This window comes from Enhydra lutris, unplaced genomic scaffold, assembly GCF_002288905.1.
Source record: "Enhydra lutris kenyoni isolate GAN:26980312 unplaced genomic scaffold, ASM228890v2 scaffoldscaffold23, whole genome shotgun sequence".
Classification (NCBI taxonomy): Eukaryota; Metazoa; Chordata; class Mammalia; order Carnivora; family Mustelidae; genus Enhydra; species Enhydra lutris.
Genome location: NW_019154107.1, coordinates 10,777,406 through 10,797,691, shown reverse-complemented (window position 1 = coordinate 10,797,691; position 20,286 = coordinate 10,777,406). Strand labels below are relative to the sequence as shown.

Sequence of the window (20,286 nt, the reverse complement as noted above, 5' to 3'; positions counted from 1 at the left end):
AGTTTCATCATTGATTCATTTATTTTTACAGAAATGTTAAGACAGAAAAAAGTATTTTTTCCAGTTTCCTTTTTTACAAACAAGACTGAGTGAAGACTTTATCTTTTCTCCACTGACATGTGATGCCACATTTACTATGTGTCAAATTCCTGCATATTTTGGGAATTACTTCTTAGATATTGAACTGTTCGACTTACATCTCTTGATATTTATACAACAAACACACTGTTTAGTACAATATAACATCTGGTAAGGCAAATCTTTTGCCATTACTTATTTTTTTATTAAGTACTTTATTTTAATTCCAGTATAATCAACATAAAGTGTTATATCATTTTCCAGTGTATAATATAGTGATTCAACAATTCTATACTTTCATTGCTCAGGGCTCATCATAAATGTACTCTTTAATTTCCATCACCTGTTTCACTCATCCCCTGACACATTTCCAAAACAACTTCTTCACCATTCTTGTGTATTTATTTTTCCATGACTGGTTCTAATGGGGCATCTTCATGAGTTGTCAATTTTGCTTCAAAATAAGTAATTTAATGTTTTACATTTGTAAAAAAAAAAAAAAAAAAAAAAAAACCATGCATTTTTTTTTTGCATGTAAGATGATGTCCAGCTGGGCACCTACCACCAAATTTGCATGTAAGATGATGTCCAGCTGGGCACCTACCACCAAATTCCCTGTCAATGTTTCCAGATGCTCCTGTTTTTAAGGTTAATTTCATGAAAAAATAGGAAAGAGGTCAAGCTTCACAGTCAGAGATTTGGATTTGTACCCTGTCTCAACTGCTTACCATTTTATAATCTTGAGCCTATTACCTCAGTTGGTTGAATGTCAGTTTCTTCATTTGAAAAAAAAATGTCTGCTTGGTTAATTTCCTGGAGCATTAGATAAATTTTATTTTGAGTAGCTTTGAAATATGAATGACTTATGGTGGGAACTCTTTGGAAAATAATTTCAAATAGGTAACATCCTCATCCGTAGCTCCAGTCTAGATTTCTCTCCTTACTTCAGAAAATCCCATGACTTGAATCCTTTTGTCTGATAACTTTCTATTCATTCTTTAAGAAAGCTCAACTATCATCTCCTTTGGGAATAGGTTTTTTTTTTTTTTTTCACTTCTCCATGTTTAGAACTTCTTTTATCACTCTGCCCACGTCTATAAATTGTGGTGTATTCTATTTATCTGATTATTTGTTTGCCTCACCAGGGAAATTGTTAACTCCTACATGGCAAGTCACTTGTCACTGATACTACTGTCTCAATTCTAGCATATTAGTTTCCTCATAATTCATTCTCAAAGTAGCTGTTGGTTGAACATACATTTTCTACAGGGAAAGGAAAGCACATAGGACATATTTATATTTGTAATTTTTCTTTACTCTTAATGAGAACAAAGTGGGGAAAAGGATGGCATTGAATCACTTTCTATAAAAGGTTATTGTTATTATCCTGTTAAACTGCATTGACTGGACACAGACGTCTGGCCCTACTTCCAACAGGAAGTGCAGGCACCACAACAGGAAGTACAGACCACTGAAAACCACACCGCCAAGGAGGCAGAAGGTGCAGCCTGAGGTAGCGCGCAAGCGCACAGAAGGCTCTATAGTTTGACCCCTCCGCACTGACTTCCGGCCTAACCAAAGGCAACGACGGAAGGCGAGGTGAGGCAAGGCCCAGCGCAGTGGTGGCAGCCTGTACAGATACAGGTATTTTTCAGAGACTTGCAAGAATTCTGTGTATTGCTTTCTTGTTAGTGGGTTTCTTGGTGTCAATTTTGAAGTTAAACTGGTGGTTCCATTGTGGAGTTGCGGAGCTTGCAAGACTATATTGACCCGAAGGGCGGGGTTTTTTTCCCACTCTGCTAGGCATTTGAATTTTCTCTTCTTTGGGGGCCCCTTTTGTACCATGATGCAACAGGCTTTAGAACGAGCTTTGGACCGTGCGGACTATGTCATCGCAGGTGCCCAGCAGAGGCCTCCTAAAAGGAAAGTCTCGTCGAGTGGGGAAGCATCTCTCTACGAAAAGCTTTACGACATCTATGTGGAAGAATGTGGGAGAGAGCCTGAGGCTCCAGAGGAGCTAAGAAGCAACGTGAACTTGCTAGAGAAGCTCGTGAGGAGAGAGTCGTTGCCGTGTTTAGTGGTCAACCTATACCCAGGAAAAGAGGGATATTCACTGATGCTCGAAGAGAAACATGGAGCGTATTCAGAGACTATTCGGCTGCCTTATGAAGAAAGGGAATTTCTTGAATATCTGGATGCTGAAGAATTACCTCCTGTTTTGCTGGACCTCCTGGAAAAATCTGAGGTGAACTTCTTCCACTGCGGGTGTGTCATAGCACAGGTGCGGGACTACAGGCAGTGCATCAGTGGAGAACCTCCGGGCTACCAGAGTAGGCACATTCTCCTGCGCCCGACCATGCAGACGTTAGCCTGCGACGTGCAGTCCATAACCAGCGATGGCCAGGAATGGACCCAGGAAGACAAACTGTCACTTGAGAGCCAGCTGATCTTGGCTACCGCTGAACCCCTATGTTTGGATCCTTCTATATCCGTAGCCTGCACTGCAAATAGGCTGCTCTATAACAAGCAAAAGATGAACACTCCGCCGATGAAAAGGAGCTTCAAGAGGTACTCTGCACCCTCTCTGAATCAGCATTGGGAGCTGTCTCATTCTCCACCTCCTCCTGAGCTGACAGTATTGACTTCTTGCAAAAAAAGCAAAGAAAGTAAAACAAGTGAGAATTCTGACTTCATAATTTCTAAAGCAGCAGATTATGTAGATATGTGGAAACAGAGACCCTGTGACTTGGCTTTACCTTCTGAAGTGGATGTGCAGAAATATGCTAAATGGGAGAATTTTGTCAAATGTGATGGCTCACAACCAACAGTGTGGCCAGCCCATGAGATAAAAGATGATTCTGTATTTGGATATGAAGGTGGTGATGAGTCTCAGACAAAGCTAACCTTGATGCAGTCACTTAAGGATCCACTTATCTCTGGAAAAAGAAGACAACGTAAAAATGTCAGATATGAGAGACAGATATCTTCTCCACACCCCTCCACAGATGACCATTCAAATAGTGTCCTGCCTGGGTCAAAGACTGATGCTGGTGTGGTAGTCACTGAGCCAGAGGTGGTAGTCCCGCACCAGGCCAAATGTCCAGTCACCACTTCACATAGTTCCAGCGACTCAGCCAGCTTCAGCCATCTGCCTCCAGGGAAAGAAACTGAACAGCCCAAGATCCTTTTGGGTCAGTCTTCAGTCCTGGGGAAGGGATTCAGACATCCATCTCCAACCATCAAACTTCCCTTAAGCTCAGAAAAGACTTCATCAGGTAACAGTTTAACTCCATGGCAAGGAAACAGCTTTCTTAAATCTCCATCTCCTGTTCTTGCTTCTAAGCCACCAAGTCTTTCTCAGAAACCCACTGTGGGTGTGAATCCAGTTAGCACATTTCCTGCAGCCACCATGTCTACCACAAGCTCATCACAAAGAATCCTGGCCACCCAGGGCATGGCCAACTCCCAGAAATCCTCTGTGGAAGTGAATCGAGTTAGCACACTTCGTGCAGCCACTGTGTCCACCACCAGCTCAATCCAAAAAATCCGGGCCACCCCTGTCGTCGCCAATTCCCAGAAATCCTCTGCAGAAGTGATTCAAGTTAGCATGCTTCCTCCAGCCAGCCTGTCAACTACCAACTCATCACAAAGAACCCTGGCCACCCCAGTCATGGCCAACTCCCAGAAATCCTCTGTGGAAGTGAATCAAATTAGCATGCTTCCTCCAGCCACCCTGTCGACTACCAGCTCATCACAAAGAACCCTGGCCACCCAGGTCATGGACAACTCCCAGAAACCCTCTGTGGAAATGATTCGAGTTAGCATGCTTCCTCCAATCACTTTATTTACTACCAGCTCATGTCAAAGAACCCTAGCCACCCAGGTCATGGCCCCCTCTCAGAAATCCTCTGTAGAAGTTAATCGGGCTGGCATCCTTCCTGCAGCAAGCGTGTCCACTACTAACTCATTACAAAGAACTCTGGCTACCCCAGTCATCACCAACTCTCAGAAACCCTCTACGGAAGTGATTCGAGTTAGCATGTTTCCTTCAGCTGCTTTGTCCACTACCAGCTCATCACAAACAACCCTGGCCACCCAGGTCAGTGCCAACCCCCAGAAATCCTCCGTGGAAGTGAATCAAATTAGCATCCTTCCTGCACCTACTGTGTCCACTACTAACTCATTACAAAGAACCCTGTCTACCTCAGTCACTACCAGCTCCCAGAAACCCTCTATGGAAGTTATTCGAGTTAGAATGCTTCCTCCAGCCACTTTGTCCACTATCAGCTCATCACAAAGAGCCCTGACCACCCCGGTCATGGCCAACTCCCAGAAATCCTCTGCGGAAGTGATACAAGTTAGCATGCTTCCTCCAGCCACCCTGTCAACTACCGGCTCATCACAAAGAACCCTGACCTCCCCGGTCACGGCCAACTCCCAGAAATCCTCTTCAGAAATGATACAAGTTAGCATGCTTCCTCCAGCCACCCTGTCAACTACTGGCTCATCACAAAGAACCTTGTCCACCCCGGTCATGGCCAACTCCCAGAAATCCTCTACGGAAGTGATTCGCATTAGTATGCTTCCTCCAGCCACCCTGGCGACTACCGGCTCATCACAAAGAATCCTGACCTTCCCGGTCATGGCCAAATCCCAGAAATCCTCTGCGGAAGTGATACAAGTTACCATGCTTCCTCCAGCCACCCTGTCAACTACCGGCTCATCACAAAGAACCCTGACCTCCCAGGTCATGGCCAACTCCCAGAAATCCTCTGCGGAAGTGATACAAGTTGCCATGCTTCCTCTAGCCACCCTGTCAACTACCGGCTCATCACAAAGAACACTGACCTCCCAGGTCATGGCCAACTCCCAGAAATCCTCTGCGGAAGTGATACAAGTTACCATGCTTCCTCCAGCCACCCTGTCAACTACCAGCTCATCACAAAGAACCCTGGCCACCCCAGTCATGGCCAACTCCCAGAAATCCTCTGCAGAAGTGATTGGAGTTAGCATGCTTCCTCCAGCCACCCTGTCAACTACCGGCTCATCACAAAGAACAGTGGCCACCCAGGTCACAGCCCCTTCTCAGAAATCCTCTGCAGAAGTGATTAGAGTTACCATGCTTCCTCCAGCCACCCTGGCGACTACCAGCTCATCACAAAGAACCCTGGCCACCCAGGTCAGTGCCATCTCCCAGAAATCCTCTGTAGAAGTAAATCAAGTGAACACACTTCCTGCAGCCACCCTGTCTACTGCCAGCTCATCACAAAGAAGCCTGGCCACCCCAGTCATGTCCAGCTCTGCAGGCCACAGCATCATCAAAGTGGTGGGCTCTGGTTGTGGAGCCCAGGCTTTGGGGAGGGTTTCCAGTTGCAGGAAGGGCTCTGCCTCTGGGACCACAGCTCCTGTGGATATCAAGTCTAGCACCCTGTCCTCAGGAGCTCGGCCACCAAATGTAGTGCCTCCTGCACCACAGGCTCCTCAAATAGGTGTTCAATTTATTTTAAAAAATGCCTCCAGTATCAGTCCAGTAACTCTACTGGAGCTTCCACAAGGTTCACTACTTTTGAACACCCAGCAGCAGCCTCAGCAGCAGTGGCTCTACCAATTTATTCCACAACCACAACTCCAACAGCCCACAACTACTGGTCCTCAGGAGCCAGTGCCACAGAGTTCAAGTGCACAAGGTTCAACCAGTCAGAGAACAGCCTCATCTGCTCAGCAAGCCATTGTCCTTAACCTCCCTGGAGCAGGAAGTTTTCTGCAGCCCCAGCCGGCAGTGTTGGCTCCGCTTGACTCTGCAGAGAGTGAAAGAAGAACCCAGCAGAGCCGACCTCATCCCCAGCACACGCTGCAGCAGGCCCCTGCCTTGCAGCGGCAGCCACAGCAGCAGGTACAACAGTTGAGAATCTTGCAGGGCCCCATGGCCCTGACAACAGTAGTCGCCCAGAGAGCTGGGCCGCCTCCACCTAGTGTTCAGACAGCAAACCAGCCAAAAGGTAAAATGAAGAAAGGCACATAAACTACTCCAAAATCCTAGGTCTTGAGTTACTTCTCTCTCTCTCTTTTTAAACGGGAAAGAATGAACAAAACAAAACAAACACTGAAGCAGAGAGTTTGAGTATTTATTCTATCTTTGTCTTTAACGTCTCAGTATTTTACATTGCTAGGTATACAAACCAGAGAAGCAGAACCCAGTGCTTTTTATATAAAAACAGGGAAATGTTCCAATGAAAGAAAAAGAATGGACTTTGGTATTAGCTACCATCAGGTCAATATCCTAGCTCTGCAATTTGCTAACCTTAAGCCTATTTCCTAAATTCACTGAGTCTGCACTCCCTTACCTGTAAAATATGAATAGGAATATTCACTTCTTAAGTTTATTGTCAAGGTTAATGTAAGATATATTAAATACAGAAATTTAAAGTTAAATTAATTTTAATTAATATAAATACTAAATATTTGAAAGAAATAAACATTTAAGCTTAAAATAAACTACAGTAATAATATTAGTGCATATAATAGTTTTATTATACTACATGAAAGCCAATCAACAGCAAATAAGCCACAGGAACTTAATTCTTCAAAAAAAATATACTGGACTTTTAAATGTTATACACACACACACACACACACACACACACAACAACAACAACAGACATGTTTTAGGTTTTCAAATTACAGAGATATAGGTACAGCTATAGACATATAGATACAGATATAAATACAGAGATTTTAATCTTCTATTAAATAAGCAATAGCCCTCTTAACTCTACCTAGATGCCCCACACGGTGAATTCTCTTTCTGATAAAACTGGATGCATTAGCAGTTGTAATTTGTTCTTCAGTAATTGAGGGATGATTTGGATATATGACTCAATATCATTTGCCAGACAATTTTCTTCAAATGCATTATTCATGTGGTGCTTATTATTTTGTAAACATTTCATAATATACAAATGCACCTGCTGTCTGCCTCTTGCTCCTCTATTTTGTCTCAATTATTTTGTCCCCACCAGACAAGATAATAATAATAAGAGCGAAAAGGTAAAAGTTTCTTGATTTACAATGGTCAAGTGAATGAAAAATGATAAGTTTAAATAAACCAATTAAACAAATGACAACAGGGAATTATAGGGAAAAGAATAAATAATTGTGGTATGAAAATATCTTTAAAGATAGTTGCGAATTAAAAATGATTTTTGCAGCTCCTAAACAATGTATTTTATGATAGCACTTTATAGTAAGAAACTAAATGACTACATTAAGATCCGCTCCCTCCCAATTTAAGTAAATTAATAAATGTGGATAATACTTTCAAAATACTTATATGTAGGGGAACCTGAGTGGCTCAGTCGGTTAAGCATCTAACTCTTGCTTACAGCTCAGTACTGAGACTGAACCCCACTTCCGGCTTCCCACTCAGCAGGGAGCCTGCTTCTCTCCCTCTCCCTTTGTCCCTCCCCCCTCAAATAAATAAATCTTAAAAAAGTATAATAAAATAATTACATGTAACTATAAAGATTTATATCACTCAAAAATGTCACCTTCCTGAGTTTTTGGAATTGAAGTTTGCTTGAAAAGAATGAACTACTGAAAACATAAAAATATATTTGTTAAATAGTTATTTTTTGTTAAAAGACTTTTTTATTGTAATATTTGCTATTTCAGATATCTACTTGGATGATTGGTAAGCATCTTTCATTTTACATGTCCTCCAAGTATGATGGCATTCATCATTTATTTCTCTGAGCCTGCCAGTGCATTTAGTGTTTGGTGTTAGAATGATTCACAAAGTAACAGAATTAATTACCAAGTAGTTTTAAATACTTTACAAAAGAAAATATATCTGCATAGCCATATGCCTAACAACTTCTACTCTAACTTGTAGGCTTTGAGGGATTCTTAGAGAAATTCTCAGACTTCCTTCCTTTTTTTTAAATTTTATTTTTATCTCAATTCAATTAATTAACATATAGTGTATTACTAGTTTCAGAAGTGGAGTCACACTTCCTTCTCAACAGCTGAACAACCAACAACCCAATGTAAGGTAACAGTATGAAAAAGTGGGGGCAGAATGAATCCTGACACTAGTAAATAGATTTTTGATAAAACATTTTCATCCATGACATTTTATCATGTGTCATGATGCATTGCCAATTACCCTTTCCTGCATGTGCATACTCTGTGGAATCAAATTCAAACTATTTTATTTGGCTATATGAGCCTGGGTTTGCCCTCTCTTCCCCATTTCCTACCATGTTCCCATTCACAGTTGTGACTTTGGCAGTACTTAAACTACTGGTGCTCCTGATGGGCTGGATTGTTCCTCACTTCTGTGTTTTGGTTGAATCCCTTTAACCAGGAACTCGTTTCTATTCTGTGCTCCTAGTGCAATGCTTAGCCTAAGTACCATCACTCTGGAATCTGAGTCTATTTCTGTATCATCTCTTATTATAGCTGCCCTCAGCCTATTTCACAAGATTAGTTGTGGATCAAATATAGTAGTAAATATAAAGAAAACTAAGAATTGAAAATGTACATTGATTAAGTATCCTTTTCAGATTTTTGAGGTTTTTTTTTCAAACAGAGATTGTATAACTGTGCATGAATTTTATAACATTAGCATTTTTATTTAATTGGTTAAAATTTGCTCTATATATAACCATAAATATATGTAATACAGAATTATATTCTCTATATTGAATGTCACAATTTTCTTTTTAAAACATCAAGAGTACTAAAGGGAACTATTACTGTAAAAAATCAGATATATATAATAGTATTTTTATCAGTATTTAAATGTAATTTCTCTTCAAGCAGAGGCTAAAAATCATATACAAGAAACAAGAAATTAAATACAGCTTTTTTCTTCTTGGTTTTTAAACCAAGACAATGTTCCTAAAGTTATGATTCACTCATAGGTCATTCTGATGAATTTTAACAGAAAAGTTTTCTTTTACAAAATTTTAAGGCCAAATTGAAGAACAAGAAGAAGACAAATCAGTAAGACTGTCCTTTTTATTTCAACTTATCCCATTTCTTATGCATTTATGTTTCTTAAAGGTTTTGAGTTCTGGGCATATACATCTATGCAAATAAAACAGTGTTTTCCTGTCTCTGTTTAGCTTTTATTACAGTATGTGATAGTAGTCTGATGGAATTTTATTAGATTGGGGTGCTATGTTTGGGATGATAGGAATTCAAAGCCAATGTGGTAGAAAAATGGGGAATTACTGTTTAATGTGAAATTTTTCAGTTTTACAAGATGAAAAAGTTCTAGAGGTCTGATATACAATAGTGTGAACACACCTAATACTACTGAAATTTATACATGAAAATGGGTAAGGTGGTAAGCTGTATGTTGTTGAGTTTTTAACCACTATTAAAAATTTAAAACAATAACCAAATGACGTGGCATACAAAATACTTCATTTTCAGGGGCCTTAGGAAAGCTTCACCTAGGCACTTATACCACAGTGGTTAAGAGTACAACCCTCGGGAGCCTCACTGTCTAATATCAAAACCTGGCTCTGCTACTTGCTAGTTGTAGGGCTCTAGGTAAGTCACTTCACTTCTTCATCTGCAAAATGGAGTCAGTGAATGGGAACTTCTTTTTATACAGTTGTGATAAGTATTAAAGAAGATAGTATTTATAAGCTGCTTAGACAGTCCATAAAATAAATTCTCCAGAATAACTGAAATGTAGGGATTATTCTCACCAAATATAAAGGAAATGTTTTGGATTATCTAACAATAGAGGCAACCTGGCAAACATGAAATAATTCTGGTTACAGGGACACTTGGAAGTGGTGCTCATTCTCTAATGCAAATAAATGAGTTATGTGTTATCATTGGTTTATAAAATGATGTGAGATCAGTTTTCTGATGCTATGGACACAGAAAACAAATGGTAGTTTCTAATCTAAGCCCCAAATCAAACATTCAAATGTGAAACTCCCTGATTGACAAAAGAAGTTGCTTTATACATGCCCCAGTCCACATAGCCTACTTCACCATAGGTGGCTGAAGGACTTTACACTTTTAATGACTGATGATTCCCAGAGGCAAAGTGGAAGACCAATCAAAACCAACAGCATCCAGCCATTCACCTAAAATTTATAACAGTGACTATGAGGGAGGCGCTCTACCTTGCATTTATTCAGTCATCTATTCACACACATTTATTGAGCAACTATTATAGGACAGACTATTTCAAAGCCCTTAAGACACAAAAGTAAATGAGACATAATGTCTTTCAAAAGCTTACAGTCTAGTACATTAAGAACAAATAAATATTAACAAAGTAGAGAAAACTAGTTTGGCTTTCAAATCAAATTATATTTATGCAGCACAATTTATGCATTAACTTTTTTTTAATTTTATTTTTTATAAACATATAATATATTTTTATCCCCAGGGGTACAGGTCTGTGAATCGCCAGGTTTACACACTTCACAGCACTCACCATAGCACATAACCTCCCCAATGTCCATAACACCACCCCCCTCTCCCAACCCCCCTCCCCCCATCAACCCTCGGTTTGTTGTGTGAGATTAAGAGTCACTTATGGTTTGTCTCCCTCCCAATCCCATCTTGTTTCATTTACTCTTCTCCTACCCCCTTAACCCCCCATGTTGCATCTCCTCTCCCTCATATCAGGGAGATCATATGATAGTTGTCTTTCTCCGATTGACTTATTTCACTAAGCATGATACCCTCCAGTTCCATCCACATCGTCGCAAATGGCAAGATTTCATTTCTTTTGATGGCTGCATAGTATTCCATTGTGTATATATACCTTTTAATTTTTTATTGTATTTCAGTGCATTCAATGATAATTTTAAGAAACATTGCAATTTAGGGTTTAAAATGGAAAGAGCAACAGATATCCAGATGTAGTGTTACATAATATCACTTTTCTATCATTTGCCCTCATTTCAGCTTAATAAGCTCTCTTGGCTCTCATCTTTCAATGTTTAATCCAAAGCAATTAAACTGATATGCAAATGCCATCTCCATTGCTTTAAGAATGACACTTGACACACAATTTCATTATAATAGGCAACTGGAATGTTTGTAGAATGATCAGCTCACTTTTATTTTTAAAATATATGCTTTTCTTTCAATATATGCTTGTATATAAAATGTCCACACACACAAATTTTATTTGATAAATGCCATGTGGATAGTATTTGTCTTATATTTAACAAAAGTTCATTCCATGTGGTATTTCAATTAAAAACCTGCTATTCTTTTGTTAGTATCTACAGAAATAAATATTTTAGCTAACAAATTGCATTAGGAAAAAGTATAAGATAAGCAGAAAATGAACAAAGTGTGTGTATATGTGTGTGTGTGTGCACATGTGCACATGTATGTGTGTTTAAGATAGATTCTCTTAAAATTCAGTTTCAAATAAGGGATCAGAAGGTTATAGTGGAAATGCCAGACGTATTTTATGAGAACAGATTCATTTAGTTAGGTTTATAGAGTAGGTTGGTTGTATTAATTGTCCCAGTTTTTCACTCCTGCCTATATCTATACCCTTTGCCATGTAACCTCCATTCTGAGTCTCAGTTGGCTATGTGACCTGCATGGGCCAATGGGATGTTATAAGTCATGAAGCAGGGGCTTCAACCAGTACTCACACATCTCTTCTTCCTCTGTTATACTTCTGCTGTTGACATGAAAACATGCCTGAGCTAGCTTGACAATGAAAGTCTCATAGAGCTAGATTCTAGCATTCCTAGTTACTCCATCTTAAGGCATCTGAAATCAGTCAACAAGTAGTTAACTTCTAAAGAGGAGGTCAGCTGTATCTGGCTATGTTTAAGAGATCTCTTATCCTGAGAGTTATTTTTTTTAATCATCGTCAGTTAGGAAAACACATTGTGTGGTATAGTATATATCAGTGTCTTAAGATTTAATAGATTTTCTGTTAAGCATTAATGACATATATTCAATAACACACTTAAGCACTCAGAAGCTTTAGAAAGATACTCTATTAAAAAGAAAGACATATCAAGATTTGAGCATTTCTTCAAAAAGGAAATATTTTCCTTGGTCTAGTAGCTGAAAAAACATTTAAAGCACAAGTCAATATTAATAATACATGTATATTTATCCCACAATTCACTCATAAATATTTATTGAGAAACTGCTATGTGCCAGTCATTGTTCAAAGTTATGGGAAACAAAAGAAATAGGCTTTTGGATTTTGATTGAAGTGCTTTGCCTGGCAAACTAAAAAAAAAATCCTTAATTCAATCAGATACTATAAACCCAACATGAAAATTAGCACTAAAAATTTATTTTGATAGAAATAAAAAGTTAAAAATATTAAGTTTGTGTTTATGCACAAAAATGAAACAAAAATATAAAAGACTGAAATATGTGAGCTATAACTAATATGGGCTTAATATTATTTTAATTTTGACTCCTATAATTAATTCCTGACAAATTCATCTGTGCTCCAAGAATTATATGGCTAAGAACTATCTAAGTGAATCTAAAAACTTACAGTTTTAGCATGGTCCTAAGACAAAAATTTGGGCAATTTATTAAACCCTGAATCGTGGAAACCCCTATCACCTGTAGGAAGTGTTTAAGGGTTTGGAGCATGGTGCTAAGGTGAAGTAGATGGGATTTAAATCCAACTTCCATCATTTATAAGTTGCCTGACCTTGAGAAAGTTATTTAATTTCTAACTTATTATCATAAACATTTTTAAAAATCCAGAGTTATAGTATACTAAATATGACTTTTTAATTTTGGAATTATTAAGAGTAGACATGTTTTTTTCCTTCTGATTCTATGGCTCCATGTAATCCTTTCTTACCTATAGCAAGAATCTAAAATGAAAAAAGCAAAAAGAATTCTAGCCAATTAGCATAAGTTTACCTCAATCACATGATGTGATGAACACTGGTGTTAGACACAACTGATAAATTATTGAACACTACATCTAAAACTAATGATGTAGTATAGGTTGGCTACTTGAATTTAAATTAAAAAAGAAAATAAGTAAAGATAATGTTTTTTTCCCTCAAAATAAAATATTGCATAAGATTCCTAGGCCAGAAGCTAAGTAAAACTAGAACGTAAAGAATTAAGTGGAAAACTGAGGATATTTCCTTGAGGGCATTAACTGGACCTTGTATTCCCAGTTGCCATAGCCTAGGTTTAATGGTGGCAAAGGACTGGAAGAGCCGGGGGCACGGTTAAATACCACACTGGAGAGAAACCCCATCCGGTAAAGCTAAGGGCTACACCCTCAAGATAATGATGAAACATACTAAACTTGACCTTCCCTAAATCCTTACACATTGTTAAGGTAGATTTACAGAACAAATTCATATTACTGAGTCCCTCAAAAACCTCAAGCCATGAATTTCATTTAATTTATAGTGATCCCAGAGTATCATATATTAGACAACTGACAAAGCAAATGGAAATCCTTTCTAGAAGAGTTCTCCTTCATCCTAAACTCCAGAGAATCCACAAAAATAATATTTTAAGGGATATGATCAGCTCATTGAAAAAAAAAACAAACAAAAAGCAACTAAGAACAAAAGGAAATAAGAGGCCTTGAGCAAAAATCAAGAAAAAGAACAGAGAGCAGCTCTCTCTCTACTCTCTATGGTGAAAATACAGATTTTTAGGCTATCAACCATCACATTTAAAACAAAGAAATAAAAGACAAGCATAAAGTATATATAGATATTTCTATACTTGTTTGCAAAATTTATCTAACCAACTTGGAATAAAGCAATTTTTTGAAACTCCTGAAAATGAAAAATATAAGGAGTGCACTTGTGTTGAGCACCAGGTATTGTATGAAGGTGTTCAATCACTATGTTGTACACCTGAAACTAATGTAATGCTGTATGTTAACTATAATTTAAACAATAACTTAAAAAAATTAAAACCTCAAAGGATAAGTTTAATATCACATTAAGTACAGCTAATGAGAAAATAGCACTAAAGCATACAGTGTGGGGGGAAGGGGGAAAGTCACTAAAATACGAAAGTGCTCACCATCTCTCGAACATCCTTTTTTCAGGGTGAGCCATGACAAATGGCATCCTTGCCATTTATCAACCTTAAAATGAATGTTTCGCTGCTTATATAAAGGATAGAAAGATGGTAGAGCAAATCAAAATCCACTTTCAGGGAAAAAAAAAAAACCAAACAGATTTCTGGCCATATATGTTAGAAGCTTCTTCCCAAGTATTTAACTGTATATTTTTTCAATGTCAAACTGAATGCAAAGAGCATAAAAATGTGATGTTTTTGTTCTGTAATCAGACTTCCAGAGAGAAATAATAACCAAGCACTTATGTACCAAATAAGGTACTAAGAGTTTTATACACATTATTGCCTCAAGTCTCACAATATCCTTAGAAGAAGAAATTAATATCCTCCTTTGGTACCAAAGGAAATAGATTCAGAGAGAAGAATAAATTGTAAATAATTAAGCAGGATTTGAACTCAGGTCTGCTGGCTCAAGAGTCCAAGCTCTTAACACCAAAAATAGTGTTATTTTTTTAAGTAAACTCTGCCCAAGGTGGAGCTTGAATTCATGATCCCCAGATCAAGAGTTTCAATCTCCACCCACTGAGTACTGTGCCAGTCAGATGCCCCTAACCCCACCCCCTGCAAAAAAAAAAAAAAAAATATATATATATATATATATATATATATATATATGGTGTTTATATATATGATATATACATATGTGATATGTATATATGTATATATTTTAGTGATATATATGTGTGTACATACACAGATGTGTGTAAGTAAATATGGTTAAAACATCAGTGTCATCTCATTTTAAAAGCACTTTTTATATCCATACCATTTCAATGAAGTTCCCTCCAAATTCCTTCCCAGATCTTTGACAACTTAGTATTAAACTGGAATAATACTGCTAGGCAAAAGGACTCTACCCTAAATATAAGTTGCTTACCATTCTACATTGTGAACAATGTCCTAAATGGAAATGTAGAAGAGAACCTGATAAATATGACCAATTTGGGATCAAAAAGATCATGTAGTTTAATGGTAACTACAATAGGGCAAAATGTAACGTCAATGAAGAAAAGAGTCTCCCTTTGGTTATGTAGCCAGCTGCAAAAGATTAACAGCTTCCACAACAGTGGCAGCATGTGACTATGAGCCACCTGGGTGATGTATCTAAACTAATTTTAGCTAAAAAAAAAAAAAAATCACAATATTTAGACCAAGAGAGGGGCTAGTCTTGTTCTTCTCCATATGTTAGACCAAAGGAGAATGAGAATGATGCGACTAGAAGCTATATCAAGTGTATCACTCTGAGAACAAGAGATGTTTAGTCTATAAAAGAAGATAAAAGAACATAAGAGCATAAGAAGTGGGAGAGGTGACAGAGGAAGACATGTGTCCCCAGGTATCTGTCCATAGGGAGACCCTAATGATTTCCTGTTCAGGGTGGCTTTAAATTCCATTATGTGTGTTAGATTTATTGAGCTTAGAACCCCTTCAAATTTTGTTTTCTGTTTTCTGTGTGTTTATTAGTAGCTGGGAAACTCTAGCAAGGATTTGAGCCAAGGAAGGCATAAAGATATTACATCGCCTCTGAGCCCCATTTACACTCCCAGCATTACTGGAAGAGTAGGCTAAACAGGGACATTTTAACTTTCTTAAACTATCAGAAGAGCTTTTGTAAGAATGAAGAACTGCAGTTGCTCTAGGGTAGGTCCCAATATACAGAACTCGGCTCAAAAGGAAGGAACTCTGATGAACCCAGAATAATGAAGAAATTTCTAACTGAATGTTGCAAACAGAAATGCCTGCCTCAGGATGTCATGGACTTAAAGTTCATATATACATTTGATAACCATGTGGCAGATATGGGTAAGAGCACATAAAAAACTAAGTGAGTTAAAAAATTAAAAACTAAGTGAGCTAAAAAGTCCCCATTCCCATCCCATGATTGTTTTAGACTAAAATTCCCAAACCCCTTTCTCTTTTACTCTTCCTGGTTCTTCCAGTCTCTTTTCTAAGTACTGGTTTGAAACAATCATCCTCAACATTCTTCTAGTATCTTAAATCCATTCAGTTAAAGAACAGAATATATCATCTGCTAATTTCATGTTTCTTTTTTGATACCACATTATCCTAGTCATCCGAGCAGGAAACCAGTCATTATGGGCCCCTCCCTTTCCTCCTTAATCAGTTGTGAAATTATGTGGATTCTGCTTTGCAAAACGTTTCTCATACCCACCTCCTCCTTTCCAGTTCTTTCCCACTCTCCTAGTCCAAACCTTCACTATTTCTCACATCGGCCATTTGGTAATGAGCTGTTAACTATTATCCCTCCCTCTGATTTCACCTCCATTCTATTTATCTAATATATGACAGCCAAATCATTTTTTCTCAAAAGTAGGCTGGATGACACATTCCCCCCCCTTCAAAATTCATTACCTCCTGCAGAATTAAGTACAACCCCCTCACAATGGGATGCGATCTGAAAGCTACACTGAATTTTTCCATTTGCTCTCTTACTGTGATCATAGGTGCAACACCCTTCATTTCTGCCAAAGCTTTTGACTTTACATCCTTAGATTTTCTATCTATCTTAAGTGACATTAAGACTTTGCCTATCCCTACCTGGCAGGGCAGCCTGCTTCTCCTTCTCCCACTCTTCCTGCTTGTGTTCTCTCTCTTGTTATTTCTCTCTCTGTGTCAAATAAATAAATGAAATCTTAAAAAAAAAAAGACTTTGCCTTGAGTGCCTCTAATTTTCACCTTTGTAGTCAAAACTCATTTCAAACATTACCTACGCTAAGACATCTTTACATGAGTGATTCCAGTCATTTATAATCCTTTAGAGACCTTTATTTATATTTTCTTTAGGTCACAATGTAGTCCACTTTGTATTATAGGTATTTGCATACTCAGTAGAATTCACCCTATTATATCAAAAGCCTACAGCAAGAGTCACTGATGCTCTCTAGCATCAGGCACAGTGTAAATGTTCAATAAATAAATGTGACAAATTAGTACTGCCACTTTTCAGTATATGCATATCATTCTTTAAGTTGGTATTCTTATAAAAATATGACAAGTGTATAGTCCATACACAATCACCACCACCACTGGATAAACCTGCCAACGTGCATTTCCTCCTGATAGTCAACAGTGAAGGTTTAATAAACCCCAGGAAAAGTAGTTCATCCATCAGCTCTCTCACTTAAGAAGATATATGTGTACAAAACAATTTTCTGCTTAAAACTCCCTTCCTTGTGGGCATTATATTTTTGGCTTTATTTAACAAGTAAAATATATAGATACACATATTTTACTATGCTCAGGCACTGTTCTAACTGCTTCACAAAATAGAACTCATTTAATTTATCATGCAGTTTGATATGTAAAATCCTTCAATTTAGGGATAATGTTAAAAGTATCTTTTATGATGCCTGCTTAGCCACATACCCTTTTAAGTGAAACTTCTCCCTTTTAAGCACAAACTTAGGCTCAGCTGAAGGCAATGAAGCATACTCCCAGCTCCTACCACTCCCTTCACCCACACAAACCTCTACAATAAGGACAAGTGACTTGGAAGTGACAAACAGGAGGACAGGATACCAACCCTCCAAAGAGGTTCACATCCTAATCTCTAGAACTTTTGAATAAATTACCTTACTTGACAAAAGAGACATTACTAATGGGATTAAATTAAGGCTCAAGAAATGGTAAGATTAACTGGGATTATTCATGCGGGCCCAATCTAATCACAAGAGACCTTATAAGGAAAAAGAGGTAGGCATTACTTTAATACTGACTACATTTATGTAAAGATTTCAACACAAGTACAAAAAAAGAGAAGAAATGGGTCTATTCTTTTTTTTTCATCTTTAGAATTTGTGAATGCCTTTATCAAAGCAGAGAAGTGGACTAGAACTTCTGCTCCCAAATGCCCTTCTTTTATGATTTTTCCATAGTTCACAATGTCCATGTAGTTCTTCTTTTAAAAATGTGTACAATGTATCATTACTTCATATATCTGTTCAAGGACTACATATTCATAATAATTCAAATGGATTATGAATGGATTATGAATGGAAGGGAGAAAAAATTCGTCCATATTTGTATAATCCAAATTATTACAATTAATAATAGTAGTAGTAGTTATTACTATTAGTCTAGTTTTTTCTTTTTTTTTTTAAGATTTTATTTACTTCTTGGATAGAGAGTGAGAGAGAGGGAGCACACAAGTCAGGAAAGGGATAGAGAAGGTCTTAATTCTTCTTTTTGATAGGTTCTTTTCCTGGTTTGGGGATCAAGGTAATGCTGGCCTCATAAAATGAGTTTGGAAGTTTTCCCTCCTTTTCTATTTTTTGGAACATAGAATTCCCTTGGGAAGCTGTATGGCCCTGGGCTCTTGTTTGTTGGGAGATTTCTGATGACTGCTTCAATCTCCTTACCAGTTATGGGTCTTTTCAGGTTTTCTATTTCTTCCTGGTTCAGTTTTAGTAGTTTAGGCCTCTCTAAGAATGTATCCATTTCTTCCAGATTGTCAAATTTGCTGGTGTATAGTTGCTCATAATATGTTCTTATAATTGTTTGTATTTCTTTGGTACTGGTAATCTCTCCTCTTTTATTCATGATTTTATTAACTTGGGTCCTTTCTCTTTTCTTATTGATAAGTCTGGCCAGGAGGTTATCCATCTTATTAATTCTTTCAAAGAACCAGCCCCTAGTTTTGTTGATTTGTTCTGTTCTTTTGGTATCTATTTCATTGATTTCTGCTCTGATCTTTATTATTCCTCTTCTCCTGCTGGGTTTAGGCTTTCTTTGCTGTTCTTTCTTCAGCTCCTATAGGTGCAGGGTTAGGTTGTGTATTTGAGACCTTTCTTGTTTCTTGAGAACGGCTTGTATTGCTATATACTTTCCTCTCAGGACCACCTTTGCTGCATCCCAAAGATTTTGAACAGTTGTGTTTTCATTTTCATTTGTTTCCATGAATTTTTAAATTCTTGTTTAATTTCCTGGTTGAGTCATTCATTCTTTAGTAGGATACTCTTTAGCCTCCATGTACTTGAGTTCTTTCCAACTTTCCTCCTGTGACTGAGTTCTAGCTTCAGAGCATTGTGGTCTGAAAATATGCAGGGAATGATCCCAATCTTTTGGTACCAGTTGAGACCAGATTTGTGACCCAGCATGTGATCTGTTCTGGAGAATGTTTCATGTGCACTAGAGAAGAATGTGTATTCTGTTGCTTTGGGATGGAATGTTCTGAATATATCTGTGATCTCCATCTGTTCCAGTGTGTCATTTAAAGCTTTTATCTCCTTGTTGAACTTTTGCTTGGATGATCTGTCCATTTCAGTGAGGGGGGTGTTAAAGTCCCCTGCTATTATTGCATTATTGTTGAGGTATTTCTTTGATTTTGTTATTAATTGGTTTATATAATTGGCTGCTCCCATGTTAGGGGCATATATATTTAAAATTGTTAGATCTTCTTGTTGGACAGACCCTTTAAGTATGATATAGTGTCCTTCCTGATCTCTTATTATAGTCTTTGGCTTAAAATCTAATTTGTCTGTTATAAGGATTACCACCCCAGCTTTCTTTTGATATCCATTAACATGGTAAATTGTTTTCGACTCCGTCCCCTTAAATCTGGAGGTGTCTTTGGGTCTAAAATGAGTTTCTTGCAGCCAGCATGTGGATGGGTCTTGTTTTTTTATCCATTCTGATACACTGTGTCTTTTTTTGGGGGGCATTTAGCCTGAAATGGGTCTATTCTTATTCTTTGGGGGGGTTATCTATTTTATTTGCATATAATTGACACACAATGTTACATTAGTTTCAAGTGCACAACACAACAAATGTTACATCTCTTTGTTATGCTCTGCTCACCACAATTGTAGCTACCATCTGTCACCATACAGTGCTATTGCAGTATCACTGACTATTCCTTGTTATCCCTTTTATTCCCATGATATATCCCATAATCCACAGTTCGAAGCCCGTACTCTCACTCCTCTTTACCTATTTGCACATTCCCCACACACCTCCCCTCTGGCAACCATCAGTTTGTTCTGCCCTTATAGGTCTGATTCTGCTTTTTGCTTGTTTGTTTATATTTTGTTTTTTCATATTCCACATATGAGAGGAATCATAAGGTATTTGTCTGTCTGACTAATTTTACTT

At 37.8% G+C, this 20,286-nt stretch overlaps 1 protein-coding gene and 1 pseudogene across 1 annotated transcript in view; one reads left to right on the top strand and one right to left on the bottom strand.

The window, feature by feature from the left end:
• Positions 1–20,286, bottom strand: part of LOC111150371 (interleukin 1 receptor accessory protein like 1) — a 786,204-nt gene that overhangs the window by 685,187 nt on the left and 80,731 nt on the right. The gene's annotated exons all lie outside the window — the stretch shown is intronic.
• LOC111150338 lies at positions 1,925–6,100 on the top strand (annotated as a pseudogene).